Source organism: Macrobrachium nipponense, chromosome 4 (genome assembly GCF_015104395.2).
Source record: "Macrobrachium nipponense isolate FS-2020 chromosome 4, ASM1510439v2, whole genome shotgun sequence".
NCBI classification, from domain to species: Eukaryota; Metazoa; Arthropoda; class Malacostraca; order Decapoda; family Palaemonidae; genus Macrobrachium; species Macrobrachium nipponense.
In genome coordinates this window covers 122983121-123005604 of record NC_061100.1, presented here as the reverse complement: position 1 = coordinate 123005604, position 22484 = coordinate 122983121, and the positions used below count along the sequence as shown (strand labels likewise).

Below are 22484 nucleotides of genomic sequence, written 5' to 3'. Positions count from 1 at the left end.
TATAAAAAAGCAACAATTTCACCTGACGATGGAAAATCACTGGCTTGTATCATGATCAGTTACTGCGGGCCTAGGGTGGGAGGTTGAAATCAGCATTCTTTGGAAGCTTGAATTTCAGGTCAGTGGCCCCTGTGTGCTTGTTCCATGTGAATAGGTTTCATCTACTGAAATATAATAATAATAATAATAATAATAATAATAATAATAATAATAATCAAGAATAAAGTATCACTCATTGATATCGCAATACCATGGGACACCAGAGTTGAAGAGAAAGAATGGGAAAAAATGGATAAGTATCAAGACCTGAAAATAGAAATAAGAAGGATATGGGATATGCCAGTGGAAATTGTACTCATAATCATAGGAACACTAGGCATGATCCCAAGATCCCTGAAAAGGAATCTAGAAAAACTAGAGGCTGAAGTAGCTCCAGGACTCGTGCAGAAGAGTGTGATTCTAGAAAACGGCGCACATAGTAAGAAAAGTGATGGACTCCTGAGGATGCAGGATGCAACCCGGAACCCCACACTATAAATACCACCCAGTCGAATTAGAGGACTGTGATAGAGCAAAATAATAATAATAATAACAATAATATTAATAAGCCACTGAAACAATATTAGTTTCCGTCGCCATATTGGCGATGGTTTCAGACAGAGGCAAAAACATCACTGTATTACTTAAGGTTCTTTGCAGCGTGCCTAGCTTCGGCCCCTAACTGCAACCCCTTTCATTTCTTTTTCCGTACTTCCTCTCATATTGTATTTCCTCCATCTTGCTTTCCACCTTCCCCTAACAGTTGATTCATATTGCACCTGCGAGGTTTTCCTCCTGTTACACTCCATTTCTGCTTCAGTGCTGAATGACCTCACGAGTCCTAGCGTTTGGCCTAAATTCTGTAGACAATTCAATTTTTACGAGATCTCATACCCCGCCCCGCCCCCATTTTTTCTTATTATCTTCAGTCCTCTGCAGACAGATCTTTCGTTTGTAGTTAGTGCCCTTCTTAAAATGTTCATCATTTGCCTTTTCATGAAGGATGCGATGAATTCTTTACGTTTTAGCCTTTCTTCGAAATTCCTCTTTGTTTTCAGGCAGCTGTTGATGGCATTACTAATCTTGAAAGTTGTCACTCCAAATAATTCTTAATGAGTCTATTCGTTTATGTTTGAGCTAATTTGGTTTGATCTGTAAACTGGACTTTCAAACAGGATTAAAGTTCGCGTTAAATGTGGACGATAAAGGCACAATATTTTTGAAATTTTTTGTGACAGCTATTTAAGCACAGGTAATATTTTGGCTCTTAAGGTAACATATTGTTGAGTACTACATTCCAAATAGATATCAACATTTTGCAAAAGACGATGCACAAAATCTATATGCAGTTCTTAATTTGTACACCTACAGATGCGTCCTTGATTTTTGGCGAAACTGAATATGCTCTGTTACCGAATGTTTTTCCAATATGAAATCAAAATAGCCTAGTAAACCACTGATCCTCGTTGAAAAAAACACGCACCCAAAATTAAAAATGAAGTGTTCAAAGAAAACAATGTTTTGAATAGGTTCACGATGGCAACACTGTTCTTGAAACTTGCAATGCGCGTCTCATATAATGCATTAAGAAATGTTTGCCTCTTACAATAATATAGTACTGCCTATTATATTACGCATGTTTTGATGCACATGAAAAACAGTCAAGATTTAGTACTCATTGATATTTAACTAGATTTAGAAAATACAGAAAGTAATTAATTGGCTGAAATCCAACTACTATATGTTATCCGTCACTACATCCATCGAATAAAACAAACAACTGGTTGCAGCATCACATCTCTCACTCTCTCTCTCTGGCCAAAAATGCATGACAGAAACGCGAATGCACTGAACCTCTACAGTATGCTGAAATGATATTAAATATTCTACTTAGTCGAGATGCATACTTTAAAAACAATGCTTCAAAAAGAGTTCTTATATATACATACATACATAGTACTCACACACACACACATATATATATATATATATATATATGTGTGTGTGTGTGTGTTATTCTTTTAGTTTATCTCTATTAGAACGACCAAAGTTTTCGTTGTGAAATTTTGTTTTAAAAAATTGTCTTAACAGTGCTTGATTCAGGATACTCAAGTGCTAAGTGAAGGTTCCTGCAGCGACTTTCATCAATAGTATATTTACCATAACCTAGATCTGTGGTTTTAATACAATCTTCAGCTGTAACACACTAAAGAAAACGATAATTACTAACACTAATAGCAAAGGAACAGGCTTCTGCGTTGTATTCATCTTCGGGAACTGATCACAGTTACCGCATATAGATGAGATACAGTGATTAGTGGGAGAAGAAGGTCTTTACAACATATATATATATATATATATATATATATATATATATATATATATATATATATATATACACATATATGTATATACACAGTGGCGTACTAAATGGGGGGCGGTCCGGCCCGGCTGACGGCTTGATGGGGGTTGCCATAAAGGCTCATAGATTATATCCAATTCCTCCGTTTGATGTTTCCAATTATTATTATTCAGTGATTTTCTGAGGCCGAAATCTCCCGTTATCTTTATACCATACATTGACAGACCAAAAAGAAAATGCAGATGTAAGAGGATCAGCTGAAAGTTTACTGAAAGCAGTATGTGATTTTTCATTTTTGTCATTTCTCACATTCTGGTGTGATATATTGGAAGAAGTGGACCTGACACAAAAAATATTTGCAAACAGACGGAATAAGCTTGGAGAAAAACTGTGTAAAGATCAAAGGTTTGAAATTGTTCCTTAGAAGTCAGCGCAGTGAAATTGTAGAGAAAGCAGTTGTATATGTAAGTCAACTATGTGAAGAAATGGGGATATCCATGGAAAGACGAGGAAGAATAAAGAAAAGAATGCATAGAGAGCTTGCTAGGGATAGTGAACAGACATTGCAAGAGGAAATAAGGAGATCAATGTTTGAATGTATAGATAAGTTTAGTCAAGAGCTGAATGTTCGATCAAAGGCCATGGATAATGTGCTGTCAACATTTGCAGCCATTCAGCCACACACATTGCTCTCTGTAAATAAAGAACAACTTCAGGAAAGCATCTCAAGCATGTCTAAGATTTTGAATGAAATTCCAGAAGAGGAGGTCAAAGTGGAAATTATGCGACTCAGAAGACACCTGGAGGCCGCCAAAATCACGATGGAAAAAGCAAACACTTGGACGATCTTACAGTTTCTCAAGTTCATTGTCAAATAGGACTTCGGAGAATCCTTGCCAAATTTATCTCTGTGCATGAGACTCTTTTTAACAATTTGTATATCAGTAGCATCATGCGAAAGAAGTTTCTCTAAGCTAAAGCGTATAAAGAATTATCTTCGATCAACAATGAGTCAAGCAAGATTGAACAGTCTTGCTATGATTTCTATAGAAAATGAATATGTAAAGAATATTAATTTTGATGATGTAATCGACAAGTTTGGTGCTACTAAGGCACGTAGAATGAGATTGTAAATATTTGTCTGATCTAGTAAATCAGAAGAAGAATATTTAGCTACATTTAAAGATGCTTTCTTTTACATTGATATCTTCTCTGTTGCAAAACAAAATTTGTTTTAGTTACGATTATGGTTTTATCTAGCCTACAATATGCATGTATTACAAGTGGCTAAGAATGAAATGTCAGTGTACTATTATTGTTTAAGTATTACAAGATATAAAAAAAAAAGCTATATATTCATTCCTTATCAAATTCTCAAGTTATTGGGCTGGTGTTGGGAGGGGGGTGCAAAGGAATATTAGCCTGGAATAACCCGCCTCGGGTGCCAAATACTCTAGGAACGCCTATATATTTTAGGGCTGTTGCCTTGTATAATAAGGCGCCCTATGAGGTAATGTTAGACTTGAGATAATCTTACGCTAAGTCGGTTGGTATTGCACTTCCATATTCATGGGAGTGTCTTGGGGTTTGTAGATCACTTACGAAGTCGGTATTATCTTCTTGGGTTATGAAAACGATGTGTTAAACTCATGATGATTCGGTGATGAGGTTAGGATCTAGTAGAAACCACGAAGTACAAAAATACTTATATTCTCTGAATTTACATGGTGAAGATCAAGTAGGTTTGTACAAGTCTTCTAATGACGATAGCTTGATCGCTTCTGCCAATGATGATGGCTAATTCTATTCTCTCTACATGATAAAGCTTAGGTAAAGAGGTACAGGTCTTCTAATGACGATAGCTAACTCTATTCTGCTCTCTCCTACCATCTCGGTTACAAGTTATGAAGGAACAGACAGTAGCTTGAACATATGAACATACAATCAGATGACATAGTTTCATACGAACACACAATCAAAATGAGACACACTACAGATCACGTAGGCCGCTTGAGCTATAGGTCACGGTGTTTGTCTCAAGCAGGGAGCTTGGACTAAAGTTTATAAACAATTGAATGACTACAGGTGACGGCATGTTATCTTAGCCTACTTTTATTGTATACGTCATCTTTAGCGTCTCTAGTCTGATCACATTCCTGCAAGCAATCTGATTGACCTCTTTAGTTTTAGTCTTTTATATATATGGACTAACATTCCATATTTTTATTATGTAAACACTTACATTAGCTCGGTCAGCTACCAAAACCAACCACTGAATATTACTCAAACTTGACTTGCAGTTGACTTATAGGAGTGTGATACAGACATTATGTGAATATATATAGATAATAGAAAATACTTATAAGTAAAAAAAAATTCATTATTTGAATACAGATTCAAGTAATAAAATATTAGACATAATATGCATATAATATTCGTAAATAATAGTGATCACGTGATATATACTGATACAGTTTTTCACTTCATCTCATTAAGATACATATGCTACAGAAAATACTAATGTACTCTGATAATTGCATAGAATGAAGATTAACATGATAAAAATCATATTTTAACTGATAAAAATTTCATATATGAATTGATAAAAATTATTAATGTTTATGCTAACTGTTATATATCTGATTCATTAATCCATATACTAACTCATATATAACTGCAGATATTGGTAAGATAAAAGGTAACAGATTGATTATAGGCTACCTGATTTGTTTATACATATGTATATGGATTCATATAATTATGATTAATATATGTGCACTTTAAATAGATTCCTATTGCGTACACGCAAAGATATATTTCGATTCTGTTATTTATGATAATTTATATAATAGATTCCAAGTGCGTACACGTACAAATATATTTCGACTCTGTTATTTATGATCATTTATATATAGGATACATGATACTTTATATATATAGGATACATGACCGAGGTTATACTACTTCACATTTAACTAGCTTTCGAACAACTTTTCGTCCATTACCTAGTTCCAGACAACCACCTGTAGCCAAATGAAATGGCCAATTTCAATTGGTTAAAACAAGGGGAAAATTGTCTGGTGGGGTCCAACGTTCTATTTTGGCCTCATACTTATTCTCTGCATCCTAAGCCACACGATTACGTTCGCGATGAATAAAATCATCCCCAGCACGAGTCCTTCGCCAGCAAAGTAGAGTTGAATATCCTTCGGGTCGTAATTGTCGGAAGTATGTTCCTTTTGTAGTCGATTTCCGACAGCCACCGGAGCATTCCGCATTAAAACGAGATTAACAACGTGATACGGTGTCGGTCGAAGAAGTCCATGATGGTGCTTATTCCTTTCACATTGTAGGCGGTTGTTACTCAACTGCCGTCGTCCGCAGCGATGAACGATTTTTTGAAGTTGCGATGTGAAACTCTCATACTGCAGGATACTGTAACCAGGTTCCATTAATCAGCCTGCAAGTGAAATTATATTTGTCACAAGAGCAAAGTAAATTCAGACGACATCCAAATACAAGGGGGAAGAGAGCCATTAAGACCAGACTTAACCCACATGAATTCGCTGATATTTGTGGAATTCAAAAGAGTCAGCTGTACAAACTTTTTTATCCATGGCATTAACAATGAGTGAACCTATCCAGGTCTATGAGGACTGTAAAAATATCCATAATTATAAAAAATAAACAGATATCATTACGAATCCCAAAGAAAATTCGATATTACTGGCAGTAAGTTACTAGACAAAGAAGTGGAAAACGGAGCTATTTTTAAGATTGCCAGGCAACATAAGAGTCAAAGAGAATATTAATCATGATTCTGTATTTCTCTATGCTAACTGAAATTAAGTTGTGATAAAATCTGATCCTATGTGCCCCTAACAAAAGTTTCATATTCAATTTTCTCGCGCGCATCCTCTGAGGTTAATTTTAAAAAGTTTATTAATAGGCTAGAGATGCAACGAAAGAACCCACTAGGTAACTAATTTCTATATAAACTTTGGGGTTTTTTTCGAAAAAAATGTGACATTTTCCCATGAATGTCATAGGCTAATGTTGCAAGTAAATTTTCCATATCCATGACTTGATACTTCTAATTGTCTATGAGGTTCAGAAAAAAAAAAATTAATTCATTTTGATGTTATAGAAATTCTATTTGCTTATTTTGTTTATTAATTTTAAAACGATTGCAATCCTTAACTAAAGTTGCATTGCACACACGGATAAGAATAGGTTATGTGGTATGTCATGTGACCTATGAACCACATGTGAAGTTCATGAGCTAAGCATTCCTTTCTCCTGTCAATCTGCTTTGCAAGCGGTTTATTGAGGTTATAAAGAACAATGATTAGTCGGCAAACGCGACAGGCATCTTCTAGACTGATGACGTCGTCACCAGCTTAAGAGTTACGTTACTTCCTGTAAAAGAAACGACTTAGTATAAATTTTTGTTTTTTGTTTTTTAATAGTCGACCCACACGAAAAGAATGTCTGAAAAAAAAAACAGTACCAAAATTGAACAATATATTAGTTTCATGTTGGAAATCTGCATGATTGTAAATAAATATAATTATGTTAAATTAGATATTCCTTATTCAAACTAATGAAAAGGGTTTCCATACAAATTCTATATATATTATTTGCCCTGTATAAGATTATTCACATAGATATACATTTTCACTTCTAGACTTCCTGACTTTAAAATCTCTTTTATTTTATTTTATTTTATCTATTTATTTATTTATTTATTTATTTATTTTTTGACTACGAATATAAATCACCGGGACAGACAATATGTCAGTAGGTTTTGATATGCGTTTGAACTTTTAGCTTATTTGTCATTACAAGGGAAATAACCAGTTCCGCTGTACAGAGGAATGTCGTGAGGCCTATGACCATCTGAAGAAGGTCCTCATGAGTTGCCCCGTGCTCCGCACACCTGATTACTCTAAACCTTTCTCAATAGCAGTAGACACCAGCGATGCAGGGGTCGGTGCTGTCCTCCTCCAGGAAGAAAACCAGGTGTGTCACCCTGTCCCCTATTTCTCAAAGAAATTGAACCCGGCTCGGACAAGGTATAGTACGATCGAGAAGGAGCTCCTTGGCATGGTCTTAGCCCTTAAACATTTTGAATCCTACCATGCTGACCATAAATTCCCACTGACAGTCCTGATGGACCATAATCCTCTAATCTACCTCATTCAGTTCCCTAACAAGAATAAGAGGCTCATGAGGTGGTGTATGGACCTCCAGGACTACAACTGGAAGGTTGAGCACATAAAGGGCACAGATAATAAGATAGCAGATGTGCTGTCTCGGCATTTGTGCCTGATGCTCAATGCCATGTATATATAGAACTTAGACTGTAAGTTGTATGAATGTTGTATTGAGCCCTGGTGGCCTCCTCAGCTTCACAAACTGAGGAGCCACCTTGGCCCCATTTTATTTTTTCATGTACATTTACCTCTATCATTTTGGATGTTTTATTGGGCCCTGGTGGTTTCCCCAGCTTCACAAACTGAGGAGCCATCTTGGCCCCATTTTATTTTTTTCTCTTATTTTAATATTTTTTATGACATTGCTTTGTTTTGCTTTAGTTAGCGTCATGCCATTATTTGTTCCTTTGTGTTATATTCCATATAAACTCAATGAAAATTGTTTCATGCATGTCGCTGCGCTAGGTCACTGTTGAGTTAAACTAGTAATACATGCCATTTTGTCAAGTTACTGCCTTATAGCCGACTTGTTTCATTTAACTGGCACTTAAAGTTAACTTCACAGCAATTTATTTAAGAGATTTTGACCCTAGATGCAGCTTAGCAATTAGTTCATTTTCGTGGTGAGGCTCACTAGGGTTGGGGGCATTGAGTCAAATGGCTCCAGACCTTGCTTGCAGATTTCTTGACCCGTTTAAGGACAAAATCTCTGCTAAAATGGGGGGCTGTCATTTGTGACGGCCATTCTGCCATTTTATCCTCTCATACGAGAGAAGCAGCATGGGAATTTGAACGAATGCAAGCTTGGTGGCCCTATCCAGAGCCTCGCGAAAAACCCACCTATCCTACACCAGTCTACTCCCCGAGGTCTCTTACTTTCAGACACCAGCGCAATTTAATTAAGAAAGGAAATAAAATATAATAACAATAAATCTTAAACTGAATGATTTAGGGCAACCATACAGGAATTAATTCTTTCCCAACCATTTACATATGCCTATGACACTAGGGGGAAAAAATTACAAAGTAACAAGGCATATACCGTTATTTACCTTTTCCTCACACTGAAAAAAGTTTGCCCTACTGACATAAACACGTAAAGTCGGAGCTCGAATGAGAAAAACAAACAAGCAAAGCAACCGTGTTTTCGTTCTGGGTTATGTGTGTGTGGCTAAACTATCCCAGGTTGGCCCTTTGTTTACATCTGTGCAAAAGCTAAGTTTCGTAAAAGAAAATTTTTTTTTAAATCATAATTATTTTGAAATCCAAGGATATAATTACATTAAATATAATAAGAAAAACCTAACACGATGATTACCATTGCTATCTATGAAAGATAATGAAACTCGTTGTGGAGAGCCATTTAAACACTTGATGATTAGCTGCCCTGCAGGCTAGAAGCATTCAGGCACACACACATACACTTTGTTTTTGTGGGATTTTAGACAAGAGACTGTTCCACAACCAATGCACTTTTCTTTACAATTTAAGGTGTAAAAATGGATGTAAAACACAATGATTGTTTTTTGCGTTATGGTTACGGATGTCAGCGGGAATTCATATTCCTCTCTGCCCTATTTATTATTATGCAAATCCCTGGTTAACACTTATGAGGGATTTTAACGAAATATTAAAGTTTTCTTGGCTGTTGTGCTTCCACGGTTCCAACTCCAGTTGTAATATAATTTACTCAAAAGGGGAATTAAGATTTGTCTTAGTCACCAAAGATAGAAAGGGAGATTTTTACTTTAAAACAAAGATATTTACCAACTATCTTAGCGAATCCTGGCAAGGTCACCAGTCTTATGATATGAGCGAGCTCTTGCCTCGTTTATTACTCACATTCGTGAATCATAATTTATATAGATGAAAATAAGGAAGTTTGGAGGTCGCCAGCCGGCATACAGACACTAAATATCGGCAATAAATGTTTTTAACAATTACTTTAACAATGTAGTAACAAAAGATAGCACAACGGATATAATATTATATATGAATAATATTAGGTTAACCGTGGTTAACCGCTGAAGCTTGAAGCTGCAAGGGGCTTCTCTGGAGTGGAGTGGTGCGCTATGGTTCATAACCATACGTGGAAGTTTCAGCAAAAGTACTCTCATCCCCTGGAAGGGAAATTTACGACAATTAAACACTAGCTAATATGCACAGATTCGCTAATCCACTTAACCATTCACTTACACTGCACTATTTGACTTATAAAGATTATTTATACTAATTGACATAGCAATAAGTCTTATAATTAATTGCACATGGCAGCAGCTATATTTACAAATGGTTAGCGCTTAGACATCATGAAGAGAGGCTACTCTCAGGGCAAGGGGAAAACGGTCTCAAGTGAAGTCCACCATGAGGGTACGCCGAAGGGTAGGAGAGAAAGGAACAAAGGATCGGTGGACAGGATTTCTTGCTGTACAGATAGGAGGGAAGGATGGGATGTTATTCTGGGGAAGGAGGAAGGATAGGTTAGGGTACGAGGTTCTCTTACAACAGATACCTTACCTTGTAAGGGAGAGACAGTTGCCTCTCGGGAAGAGGCGGACAGAGGACAAGACGTCCGCCTCGTAAGACTCTCAGTAGGTGAAGACCGCCAGCCATGCTTTCGGCGTTCGACCCATCATCCTTCGAAAGTTGGGGGGTACTTCCTTGGAGGGTTTTCTACTGGTCACCGACCCTTGGTCCCTTTTGTCTTAGGCCTAGACTTGCATCACAATTCCCCATTTGGGGGGTGCCAACTTGGCACTGTTGTCTTGTGGTGGCGTCTGAAAGTAAGAGACCTCGGGGAGTAGACTGGTCTAGGATAGGTGGGTTATTGGCGAGGCTCTGGATAGGACCACCAAACTTGCATTCGTCCAAATTCCCATGCTGCTTCTCTCATATGAGAGGATAAAATGGTGGAATGGCCGTCACGTATTACAATATATATATATACTATTATATATATATATATATATATATATATATATAATATATATATATATATATATATTTATTTATTGTATGATATGTCTGAAATGCACTGCCGAGCATTAACCTGCAATGCATTTGCGAGCAGTCAGCTCTCTGATCTCATACAATAAAGTCCTGTCACCAAGACGTCGTCTCATTACAAACCCAACATGGCGCAGTGAGTTTTCTAACCAAGTCATGCCCCTGATACGTCGACCAGTCCAGGCCAAGCCGAGGCGTGCCTCTCCTGTAATGCCAAGGGCCTTGTCACGGGCCATGATGCAAGCACAAACTTTAATTGCAGACCAGCAACGCACCATCCGTTCCTTTCAGGATGCTCTTCCCGGTACTGGATTACGTGCCGGCAAAGTCCCTGTCTCTGCTGCCCCTGAGATGTAATGGTGTGATGTCCTCAGCAGAGTTCAGGTCCTGGAGACGTTCGATGACGTGTTGGATCCACCTCAACAAGTTCCCGCCGCAGGATGTTGTCCTACATATTAGACTCAACTGTGTGCTGGCGCTGCAATGTGCACTGGATGCTCGGTACTCTGACGCCAAATGGAATGCCCTTACTCCAGACGCAGCTCTGGATGCCATCGGGAACATGTGTTATGGTCATTGAATTAGGCACTGCAATGGTCCACATTTTTTGTCCTTGCACAAGGGCGTGAAGAGTCTGTTAGTGATTATTTCTCAAGGTGTGCTCAAAAGGCCACCGACTGTGATTTTCAGTGTCCCAAATGCAGGGAAGTGCTTGGGCAAACATATGCTGTTACAGAAAATAATGGTGGGTCTCAGTGACCCTGTGTTAAAAAGGCATGTATTTCAGGCATGTGATACGTTTAAAAGTGTAGATGCCCTTCAGGCTTCGTGTTGTACTTTTGAAGCTGCACGCCAAGACGTTGAAAGCGTCCTGCTTGTCGCTATTGGTGCGAGGGAGTCGGCTGGCGCCTCAAGTGATGACGTCACTGGCACAAATGATGTAGAGCTAGACGTCACGGTGTTGCGCGGTAACTCAAGTGCAAAGCATTGAGGAAATTGCGGGGGACGTCATTAGCCTGGTCGAGCATTGTGCCCAGCAAAAGGTATGACGTGTCATGGGTGCCAAAAGGTAGGGCACTTCCAGAAATGCTGCAGAAGTACAAAGAAAGCGCCGCTCCCCTCGAGTTTGGTGATTGTCGCAGACACACACCTCTCCCCCCACCCCACGATCAAGGCTTGTGTTTCCCATAGAGGCGGAAGGCCGGTGTCTACACTCGCCATAGCAGACACAGGAGCACAGATCTGCATTGCTGGGCCCATGATTCTTCCAAGCCTGCACATAAAACCCCTGGAGTTGCAACCTCAAACAGGTCTGAGGGACATTGCTAATCTCCGAGTGAGATGCCTCAGATCAACGGCATGTACCATTGAAATAGGTGGGCAACGCATGAAGCAGGAGGTTTACTTCGTGCCAACGGCCAAAAACTTCTATTTATTGCTGAATGCTTGTAAGGAGCTCGGAATAGTACCGCCTGGCTTCCCTCACCCTTCCCCTCTCATTGCATCAGCTGACGTTAGTAGCGAGGCAATCTCTCAGCCTAACTCCCCTCAGACAATGAAGCCAGCCTCCATACCTATCCCACCCGTGGAGGAGAACATACCAAGACTGGAGGAATGGTTATTAGTATGTCACTTCTCATCCACGACCTTCAACACAGCCAGGGAACCCCTACCTGTGATGACGGGCAAGCAGCACCACATACATTTATTGCCCGATGCCGTGCCTTATGCCTGTCACACCCCGGCAGCAATCCCTAAGCATTGGGAAGAGGAGGTCAAGGCCCTGCTTGACGAAGATGTTCAGAAGGGCATGATAGAATCAGTCCCGGCAGGGGATGCAACGGAGTGGTGTGCAAGGATGGTCGTGGTAGCCAAGAAAACGGGCCAACCTCGCCGCACAGTAGACTTCCAGTGCCTCAATGCCCACTGTCTCCGTGAGACTCATCATACACCGGCACCCTTCGACATGATCTCGAGCATCCCCATTCACACGTACAAGACTACAGCAGACACCTATTGGGGTTTCCACCAAGTGGAACTGGACAAGGATAGCCGCCCACTCAAGACCTTCATCGTACCCCATGGGGGCGGTACCGTTATCGTAGGCCCTGCAAGACATCACCAGAAAGCATAAATGCATTGACAACACCTTGCTATACGACTACAGATCGAAGAGGCGTTTTGGCACATATATGAAGTCCTGTCAATGTGTGCCTCTGCAGGTATTACACTCAAGCCCGAGAAGTTCAAATGCTGCCAGAGAGGTTACCTTCGTCGGGTACCACTTGGGATGGGAATCATATAAGCCTGCAGACGAATGACTAGATGCCATTCGTAACTTCCACATGCCAGAGAAGCCCTCCATCACTAATATTAGGTCATGGTTCGGATTCGTGAACCAGTTAGCCCTATTCCTTGCAACGGCGCCCATCATGGAGCCTTTTAGGGACCTCCTTAGAAAACCCACGGGGAAAAACGTCTACTGGGATAGCCAGCTACGTAGCAAACTCCAGCAGGCACGGGAGGTCATCTGTCAATTAGCCAAGGACAGCTTGGCATATTACGACAAGACGCGCCCTACGATAATCATGACGGATTGGAGCAAGGAAAGCATTGGTTTCGTCGTCCTCCAGCAATATTGCGCTTGTCAGTCAGCTGACAGCCCCTTTGTTGCAGGGCGGCTGGCGTCTTGCCCTATGTGGCAGTTGACACCTCAGCCCGCCAGCAGAATACCCCTTCCAGCAAGTCGTCACAGACATGTTCCAAATAGAGGGCAATGTATACATAGTATACGCAGACAGACTAACCGGTTGGTTAGAAGTAGCTCACTTCCCCTGTGGTGCCATGTCCAACAAAATAAGCAATCACCTTCGATCCTATTTTTCACGCTGAGGAGTCCCAGAACAAATATTGACTGACGGAGGTACGAACTTGGCCAGCTAGGAGATGGTTGCCTTCTTCAGGAGATGGGGAGTCAAGGTCCGTCTGTTGTCAGCCCAGTATCCCCAGTCCAACGACAGGGCAGAAGCAGCTGTCAAATCGGCAAAGAGCCTACTCCAAGAAAACATGTCATGAATTTCGAACTGATCATTCGAAATCCCCGCCATTTAACTTCACAAGTGTTGCTTTAAATTGGGGTAAGACTGAGGGATCTCGCGGGCGATTCATTGAACAGAAAGCTGTCCAATACACGACAGTTAAGACGTAATTCCTAAATGCCTGGCGGGGAAGGAGCGCGTCTTATAGTAATGAAGACGTTATGAATTTTCATTAATAAATATAATTTGCTATTCCCTAGTACGAGCTAAATTGTCTATGTAGAGATTTGGAGCTGTCGGGAATTTCTTCGACTTTTATTATTTTTTTTTTTATGATTCGTGCCCAGATGTTCCGGGCCGATGACAAGGCCGTGAGGAGGCGCGCACTCTAAAACTATCAGGGTGAGATTCAATAAAATTTGGTCAACAAAACAGTTTTATTACGAAAAATAAACATTTAAACACATTAACAATACACTGAAACCAAAGTTCCTAGCAGAATTCCACAGTATACGCAGTTTCTTACTACTCTCACTAATTTAATTCAAGGAACCTGATAACTCTCATGGCTTTTTTCTGTGGTAGCCCATAGGGTCTTTGATATCACGTGCTTGTAAAGCACTAAGTCCACGACTGGACGAAAAATCTGCACAATACGAGACCCATTTACTCAATATCACAAACAAATAACATTCTTACACTGGCAGCTTTCGTTTGCTGCATAAATCGAGTCCCTCATCGCAGGGATGACACATCTATACGTGGATAAAGTTAACTTACAGTTACGACGGAATTCGACCTAGCATGGCAATAGCTGGGAGTCGGAGAATTGAGAGACACACAAATTTCACGGTACTTACACGGTTCAGGGTCTGGGCAGGAATGAAGCGTCGCTTCGCCCTTCTTCAAAAGAAACTTACGCTTTCCCGCGTGAACTACAGAATCCTTGTAATTCAGGCGGGAATCATCGTTTATTTAGACATTACGGAAATCACTTAATCTATTTTACTCCTGAATGTGAAATATGACAGTTACATTATCATTTAGGATCAAGGAATTGACTCAAAGTTCTGGCTGAAGGCCGTAATCTGAAAATTCTTGAATGGCTACGGAGTCCTTGGCTCCAAATCTCTACATAGATAATTTATCTCGTACTAGTGATTAGCAAATTATATTTATTAATGAAAATTCATAACGTCTTCCTTACTATAAGACGCGCTCCTTCCCCGCCATGCATTTAGGAATTGCGTCTTAACTGTCGTGTATTGGACAGCTTCCTGTTCAATGAATCGCCCGCGAGATCCCTCAGTCTTACCCCAATTTAACGCAACACTTGTGAAGTTAAATGGCGGGGATTTCGAATGATCAGTTCGAAATTCACGACAGGAGCCAAGGACTCCGTAGCCATTCAAGAATTTGCAGATTACGGCCTTCAGCCAGAACTTTGAGTCAATTCCTTGATCCCAGATGATAACGTAACTGTCATTTTTCCCATTCAGAAGTAAAATAGATTAAGTGATCTCCGTAATGTCTAAATAAACGATGATTCCCGCCTGAATTACAAAGATTCTGTAGTTTACGCGGGAAAGCGTAAGTTTCTTTTGAAAAAGGGCGAAGCGACGCCTCATTCCTGCCCAAGTCCTGAACGTTGTAAGTACCGTGATATTTGTGTCTCTCGGTTCTCCGGCTCCCAGCTATTGCCATGCCAGGTCGAATTCCGTCGTAACTGTAAGTTATCTTTATCCATGTATAGATGTGTCATCCCTGCGATGAGGGACTTGATTTATGCAGCAAACGAAAGCTGCAAGTGTAAGAATGTCATTTGTTTGTGATTTTGAGTAAATGGGTCTCGTATTGTTCAGATTTTTCGTCCAGTCGTGGACTTAGTGCTTTTCAAGCACGTGATATCAAAGACCCTAAGGGCTACCACGTAACAAAGCCATGAGAGCTTTCAGGTTCCTTGAATTAAATTAATGAGAGTAGTAAGAAACTGCGTGTGTCGTGGAATTTTGCTAGTAACTTCAATTGCAGTGTTGGTTCTTAATGTACATTGGGTTAGCCGCCCGTGATGCTCTTTCGTTCACGTTCAGAGTATTGTTAATGTGTTTAAATGTTTATTTTTTTTAATAAAACTATTTTGTTGGCCAAATTTTATTGAATCCAACCCAAATAGTTTTAGAGTGCGCCTCCTCAAGGCCTTGTCATCTGCCCATAACATCCAGGCACGAATCCTAACAAAAATAATAAAAGTCGAAGAAAATCCCGACAAAACACATCAAAAGGGGGAGCCCTTGAGTCAGACAAGACGGCCCTGGCGATACTCCAGTATCTCAACACGCCTCTGAGTGAGATCAACAAGTCGCCATCTCAGCTTGCAGCGAGTCGCCAGCTGCGTGACGGGGTACCCGACGGGTAGAAGACACCTGTTAGTAGACAGGTATTGGAGACGGACGATACGTCAAAGGGAACTACAAGTGGCAAAATCACAGGAGGCCATGCGCACCCTTGACACCACCAGGAGACTGCCGCCCATCAAACTAGGTGCCCATGTACGCATACAAAACCTGGCTACTAAGCAGTGGGACAGAACGGTCGTGGTATCGGAAACTATACTGTTTTTTTTCATCTGTCCATCTGCCTGTGGTGTTTTTGTATGGTAACACTGCGTCCCGGGCTTTAATTAGTTACGCTATGTGTAAGTTTTAGGTAAATAAAAGGATATCTGGGCGTACATTTGCAACTGAAAAGTGTTTTAATAATTTACTGTATGCGAATTACACCGTTAATATTCGAAATAGGATATTATTATAATCGTTGAATGTAAGCTGAATGTAACTATCTAAAGCCCGGGACGCAGTGTTGCCATACAAAAACACCACAGGCGGATGGACAGATGAAAAAAAACAGAGTTTTTATAGGCCAGTACACAGTCAAGCTCAACGGGAACGGCAGACTCAAAAAAGGAACAGGCGACATTTGAGAGTCATCGCTCCGTCCCCTAGCGCCCTTGCGTCTCGGCACGACATCCCCGCGAGGCCTACGCCTATAGAACCAGTTACGCATTCCATGCAGGACCACGGCGTCGTTGGTAGGCCCAAAAGGGCTGCCGGTAGACCCAAGTGGCTCCAAAACTTCATATAATGTTGATATTATTTGTTGTTTGCTCATATGATATACAATTGTACCAAGAATTTATTCCTTTTTTTTTCCTGTGTATATGTATTACGTGTAGTTGAGTGCCACTAAGCAACGTAGCTCAGTGTATATGTAACTGCATGTTTTTGTACTGAAAAGTTAGTTTAAAACAATTTTATTTTCGTAGCTCAATTCCATATTCATAGTGACATTGGCCGCTTTAAATTTTGTTATGTATAAGTATAATCTTGAGGGGGGGATGTACGATATGTCTGTAATGCACTGCCGAGCATTAACCCGCAACGCGTTTACGGTCGGCTCTCTCGTCTCGTTCAATAAATTCCTGTCACCAAGACGTCGTCTCATTGCAAACCCAACACACACACACACACACACACACACACACACACACATATATATATATATATATATATATATATATATATATATATATATATATATATATATATATGCGTGTTGTAAAGACCTTCTTCTACTAATCACGATCTTGTATCTCATCTAGCTAAGCAGACAACAGACTAATTACGGCGTACCTCCCCAGGTACGTTCTGGCGTGTTCGAACGGTTTGGCCCTGCCATTACGATTTACATCGACCGTATTCAGAAAGTCGTTAATGGAACCACACGGCGCATAGTTTTGATTTCTGACGAACCCCGAATTGTGTGTATATATATATATATATATATATATATATATATATATAATATATATATATATATATATATTTATTATTGCGCAGGTCTTTGAATGACGCTGGCTGAACATGTTGCGTTCAAGATAACGGGTATTGTCAATGTTGCGAACAGAATTCTCCGAGCACAACGCGAACTGTTTCGGTTGACTGATTAAAGTGTCATAAGGATTTTAGAGAAATTGGTTCCTGAGTTGATATTTTGTCTTTTGGTAATACAATTGAGTTTATTATACCTATTTATCCTCGTAATGACTTATGTAAAATCTCGTTTGTTGTTTATTTCAAGATTCGTGTGCCACTGTACCTTTCTGCTGGAAGAACGTGCTAGCTTCACTCTTGAAAGTTAGTGAGGAGGATGTTTCAACCGAGCCACATACATGATCGCCTTGGACAATATTGTGATAGGTATTTCAATTTCACGGTAAGTTATGACACGTTTAGATTACTTACGGTGCTGGAAATTCATTGTAAAAGGAAGTTTAAATATGTATTTGGTTACTTTTACGGCGAATAGTGACTGTCAAAGCGTTTCAATATGTAAAATAGCCACGTTCCAGTAGGAAAGTTGAGTTAAACTTGAGAAGAATATTCTCCAGCATGCGATAGCCCTAACTCTTGTTGTAAGTTCTGCCTTTGAAGTTTTTCCTAATAGCCCTATAGTATTCTCTGCGTTTGAGTTAGCATAATTTGTTAAGTTGGCTTGGGTTTTAACCGTAAAGGCATTACACCTAGATAAACCGCTACTAACGCTAAAACTTAGCTAGGTAACATTGTTTCGGTGGCCGTGTTCCTCCTGCTTACCTAGGTATGCGCAATTAGCTACTTCGTGGGCCTGGTGGCCTTGAGCAATCGGGTATTGCTTCTTGTCAACAATCTTGGGTGTCAGTTTATTAATCATGTTCTATTCACTAATTGAAGAAGGATAAGAGATGATTGGTTGAATTGATGGTTAATTTAAGTAATGGAGACACGACAGGTACTAGGTATTTCTTGGGAAATTGCACTTTCCTCTCCTAGTATTTTTGTTGCTTACTTAGGTAGGTATTAAGAACATAACCTCTGGTAGATCTACTATTCCGCGGCGAGCTAGACTATGGCAGTTAACTTTATTCTATAGTGTTTTACCTCCTGAACAAGGATTTAAAGAAATGTTGTTTCGGCCGGCTGTAATTAACCCGTAATTTAACTTTGAACTGTATCCTACGGTAAAGGATGTCCCGTTGCTAAGTAACCAATTGGTTGGAAGTATAGGTACAATGTGGTTTGGATCCCACAATATGCTGTAGCTAGGTCCCGTTGCTAAGTAACCAACTGGTTCTTAGCCACGTAAAAAAAATCTAATCCTTCGGGCCAACCCTAGGAGAGGTGTAAAACAGCTTAGTGGACTGGTAAAATTAAGATAAAACTAGGTTACAGCACTCATAGGCTGGTGATGAGGGTTTGGTGGATCTAGGGTACTTATGCCCGCCGGCCTAGACTATGGCAGTTGCGGTGTTTCAATGCAGTTTTACCTCCTGAACAAGAGTTTTAAGTAGCCTAATATTTATTTGGACGACTGTAATTAACCCCCAGGGGCCAGTACTAAACACAGCAAAATACATTGGATGCCCCAATCCCTAGTGGATGTCATTTCCGCGGTTACGTTCCATGCAGTCCGTGTGGACTGCTTCTATAGAAATACTGAGGTTTTCTTTTATCTTGGTCTTTAGTAGTAATGCTATTGGGAGCTAAAGATTTTATATATATCTAATATAATATATATATATTCTATATCTATATATTTATTTCCATATATTTAATTTAAACCTATTTATATATATATATATATATATATATATATATATATATATAATATATTTATAAAGTACAACCAAATTGATAGTCATCTCAACTTTTAAATGGTTTAGAAACAGTCTGTGGAGGATTTTTAGAGCAGGGCCCATGCCACCTGGTCATGTCCCCCCACCCCCCCCATTGAACATGAATAATAGGTAGTATATTTTCTTTCAGTAAATGATATTAGGTACCTAGTAAGAAAAAGTTGCTGAGTTAATGATTATTTCAACAACAACCACTGTACAACAAACTACGTACATATAAATATTAATATAGCTATACCTATGTATTGTATACTATGTGTAGGTTACATGTTATAGTATATATTGAAAACACACACACACACACACACGTGTACACACTAGATCTGCCACTGAATACATTCTAGAGTTTTTTTTATAATAAAAGGCCTAATTGATAGCTATCTTATAACTATGAAATAGTAAGTAAAAAAAAAAAAAAAAATTCCACAACGCCCTTAGAAGAGTGGAAGGTTATTTTTAATAATATAGATATCCTGTTCAGAAACACGAGAGAGAGAGAGAGAGAGAGAGATGCTGTTGAACTTTGTGCCCTCCTTAGTGGGGTAGTGCCATTTGTGCACTTCATGTGGTGCACTGTAGGCATTACTAAAGGTTCTCTGCAGTGTGCCTTCGACCTCTAGCTGCAACCCCTTTTGTTCCTTTTACTGAACCTCTGTTCATATTATCTCTTCCATCTTGCCGTCTACCGTCTCCTAAAAATTATTTCAAAGTGCAACAGCGATGTTTTCCTCCTCTTAACCTTTGAAACCTACCCCCACTCAATTTCCTTTTCACCACTGAATGACCTTAAAGGTCTCATTGCTTGGGCTTGGGCCTAAGTTCTATATTCAATTCAATTCATTTCTCATGATCTTGCCCAACTTAGCTAGCCTATGCTGTTAGAATATTTGATCATTAAACTGGAGTATTCCTCTACCTCTTGGTTTTAACTATGTATTCATCGGTCAAATAGGCAGACCTTGTAAAGAATATGGTTTTTTTTCTTTGCACTTGATTGTTTGTTCCTCCTTAAATACAAATCTTTGTTCTTTGGATATAGCCTGCAAACATGAGCTTGAACTGCTGTTTAACTTTCAGGCAAGTAGACGGGGTTGGGAAATCCCTGCTCACCTGTTGGTCTGCACTTCACTTTTCCTGTGGCTGCCATCATGTCAGGATGAAATTATACTCTTAGCCCAACTTTTGCTTCTGGCATTCTTACATAAAATTCTGAGAATTTTGTTTTTTGCTTTATTTCCAATTTTTTTTTTTTTTTTTTATAAGGATGAGCCAAACTCATTAGTCATAACAGCCTTCCACCTCCCTTATGAGGAAACTCCAGGTATAGGTTATGCGCTGCCAAGAAGGATGTGCCTTGCATTAGGTTTGTTCCTTTCCTCTATGTAGGGACATAGATCTTCACAAACATTGTAGATTGTGTAGGAAGCACAAATATGATAAAAAAAAAAAAAAAAATCCAGGCTTATAGTGCCATGTATAGCAGTCTTAAAGGTGGGTGAAGTTTGCTAAGAAGAAGAATAGAGAGAAGGTGACATTGAAGGTTGTCTTTAGAATTTTCATTTATCCCGCTAAACTTCCTGCCTCTGTTTGCTACTCCCCAGGGGAAAGGTTTCCCCCTTGCCAACTCCTATTTAGTGTTCAGGAGAGAGGTTTCAAGGGGAAGAGGATGACCATTCTGGCATCTCACTTGAGGCCTCTCTTTACTCTGAAGGAGAGCTTTTCTCTGGAGGATGCTCTCTATTGGAGCAGAGGCAAGAGTCATATTAACCCTACTTTTCTTGCAGGTGCAACAGAGGATAAGCAGCTCAAGAGTTGTGGCCTTCTCTGGGCACCTCAAGGAGCCCAGTGTCTCCCTTTAGCTGAATCACATGAAGGCAACTAAGGTGTCGTGTGTCACTGCTTTCACTGTGACTGTCACGACTTCAAAGGTCATGGTGTCCACTGGTTCCTGGACCTCTTTTATATACTTGTATAGTGTCTCCAAATTCACATGTCTTGTTAATGATATGCCCTGAGGAGTTGTCTTAATAGGCTCTGCGGGTGGTCCTCCTCCTCCATTCTCTTCTCTTCAATGGTGACCCTAGAGGCACTTGGAGAGAAGTTGAAAAAGGAGAAGGAAGTTGTCATCATTTTCATCTTTTTTGTCAAATGCTGTTGCTTCCTCACCTTTTGCTTCCAAAACTAGTTAGTGGAGAAAAAAAGGTTGCTACGTCTCCCCACGGGAAGTCTTTTGAGTTTCCAGCAGTTAGTCCAAGCGCAAGGGTGCAACTGCCACCCAGGATTCTCTAGACCCCAGGTGTACCAGTACGATCTTCACAGTACCCCTACCAGAACTTGCCAGCATGGCCCAGTAGAAGGTGAAACAAACATGCAGGTGCTCTTTCACCCCCCCCTCCCCCCCCCTCCCCGCTCTGCAAAATGAGCGAGCCTCAGGCCTCGGGGTTGTGACTGGTCACCCAGGCTTAGCAGGAGGAAGTCATCCATTTTTTTAATAAAATAATTTTGTTATATAGTGTTTACCAAGTACTTACATAGCATTTAGTTTAATTTACAGTGGACCCTCGTATTTGCGTTCTCTGGATTCACGGACACGCACATTCGTGGATTTCTCTCGGGAACATTTCCCTGCATTATCCGCAGAAAATTTGCCTTTTCGTGGTATTTTTCTATGAGAAATAAGCACATATTCCTGTTTTTTTTTTTTTTATCAATTTCATCATTAAATGCACTTTTTGTGATAAAACTATTAAAAAAACCAGGCATGAAAATTTTTAGTGGTTGTTTTCTTGAGTTTTAACTAACGAAATAGGAGGTTCTAAGCATTTTTATAGAGGTTCCAACTATTCATGGGTTCTAACTATTCACGGGGGCCGGATCTGGTATGCATCCCTCACAAATATGCGGGGACCACTGTACGCAGAGCAGTTCAGATTCAGATTTCGAGGTAGCGAAACTTATGTGTATGTGACACCAGTCTCGTCCCCCTAGCCTCTCGAGAGGGCTAGGAACGACTGCAGACAATCTCATATGCTTATGTCCATTAGAGGGGAGGAGGAAGGGCTCTGGTCATGTAATTACTGGCAAGTACATCT

General features: G+C 40.0%; 1 protein-coding gene across 3 annotated transcripts in view; it reads left to right on the top strand.

Annotated features, from left to right (window-relative positions):
- The first annotated feature begins 17736 nt into the window (after positions 1 to 17736).
- LOC135211111 (protein mono-ADP-ribosyltransferase PARP12-like) overlaps positions 17737 to 22484 on the top strand; it is a 56147-nt gene continuing 51399 nt past the window's right edge. Inside the window, exon 1 of one of the 3 annotated variants that reach the window (XM_064244207.1) lies at positions 17737 to 17933. The gene's annotated coding sequence lies outside the window, so the exon portion shown is untranslated. Of the gene's footprint in view, positions 17934 to 17999; positions 18133 to 22484 lie in introns of those variants that run through there. The other 2 variants (XM_064244204.1, XM_064244206.1) reach the window with 2 other exon arrangements.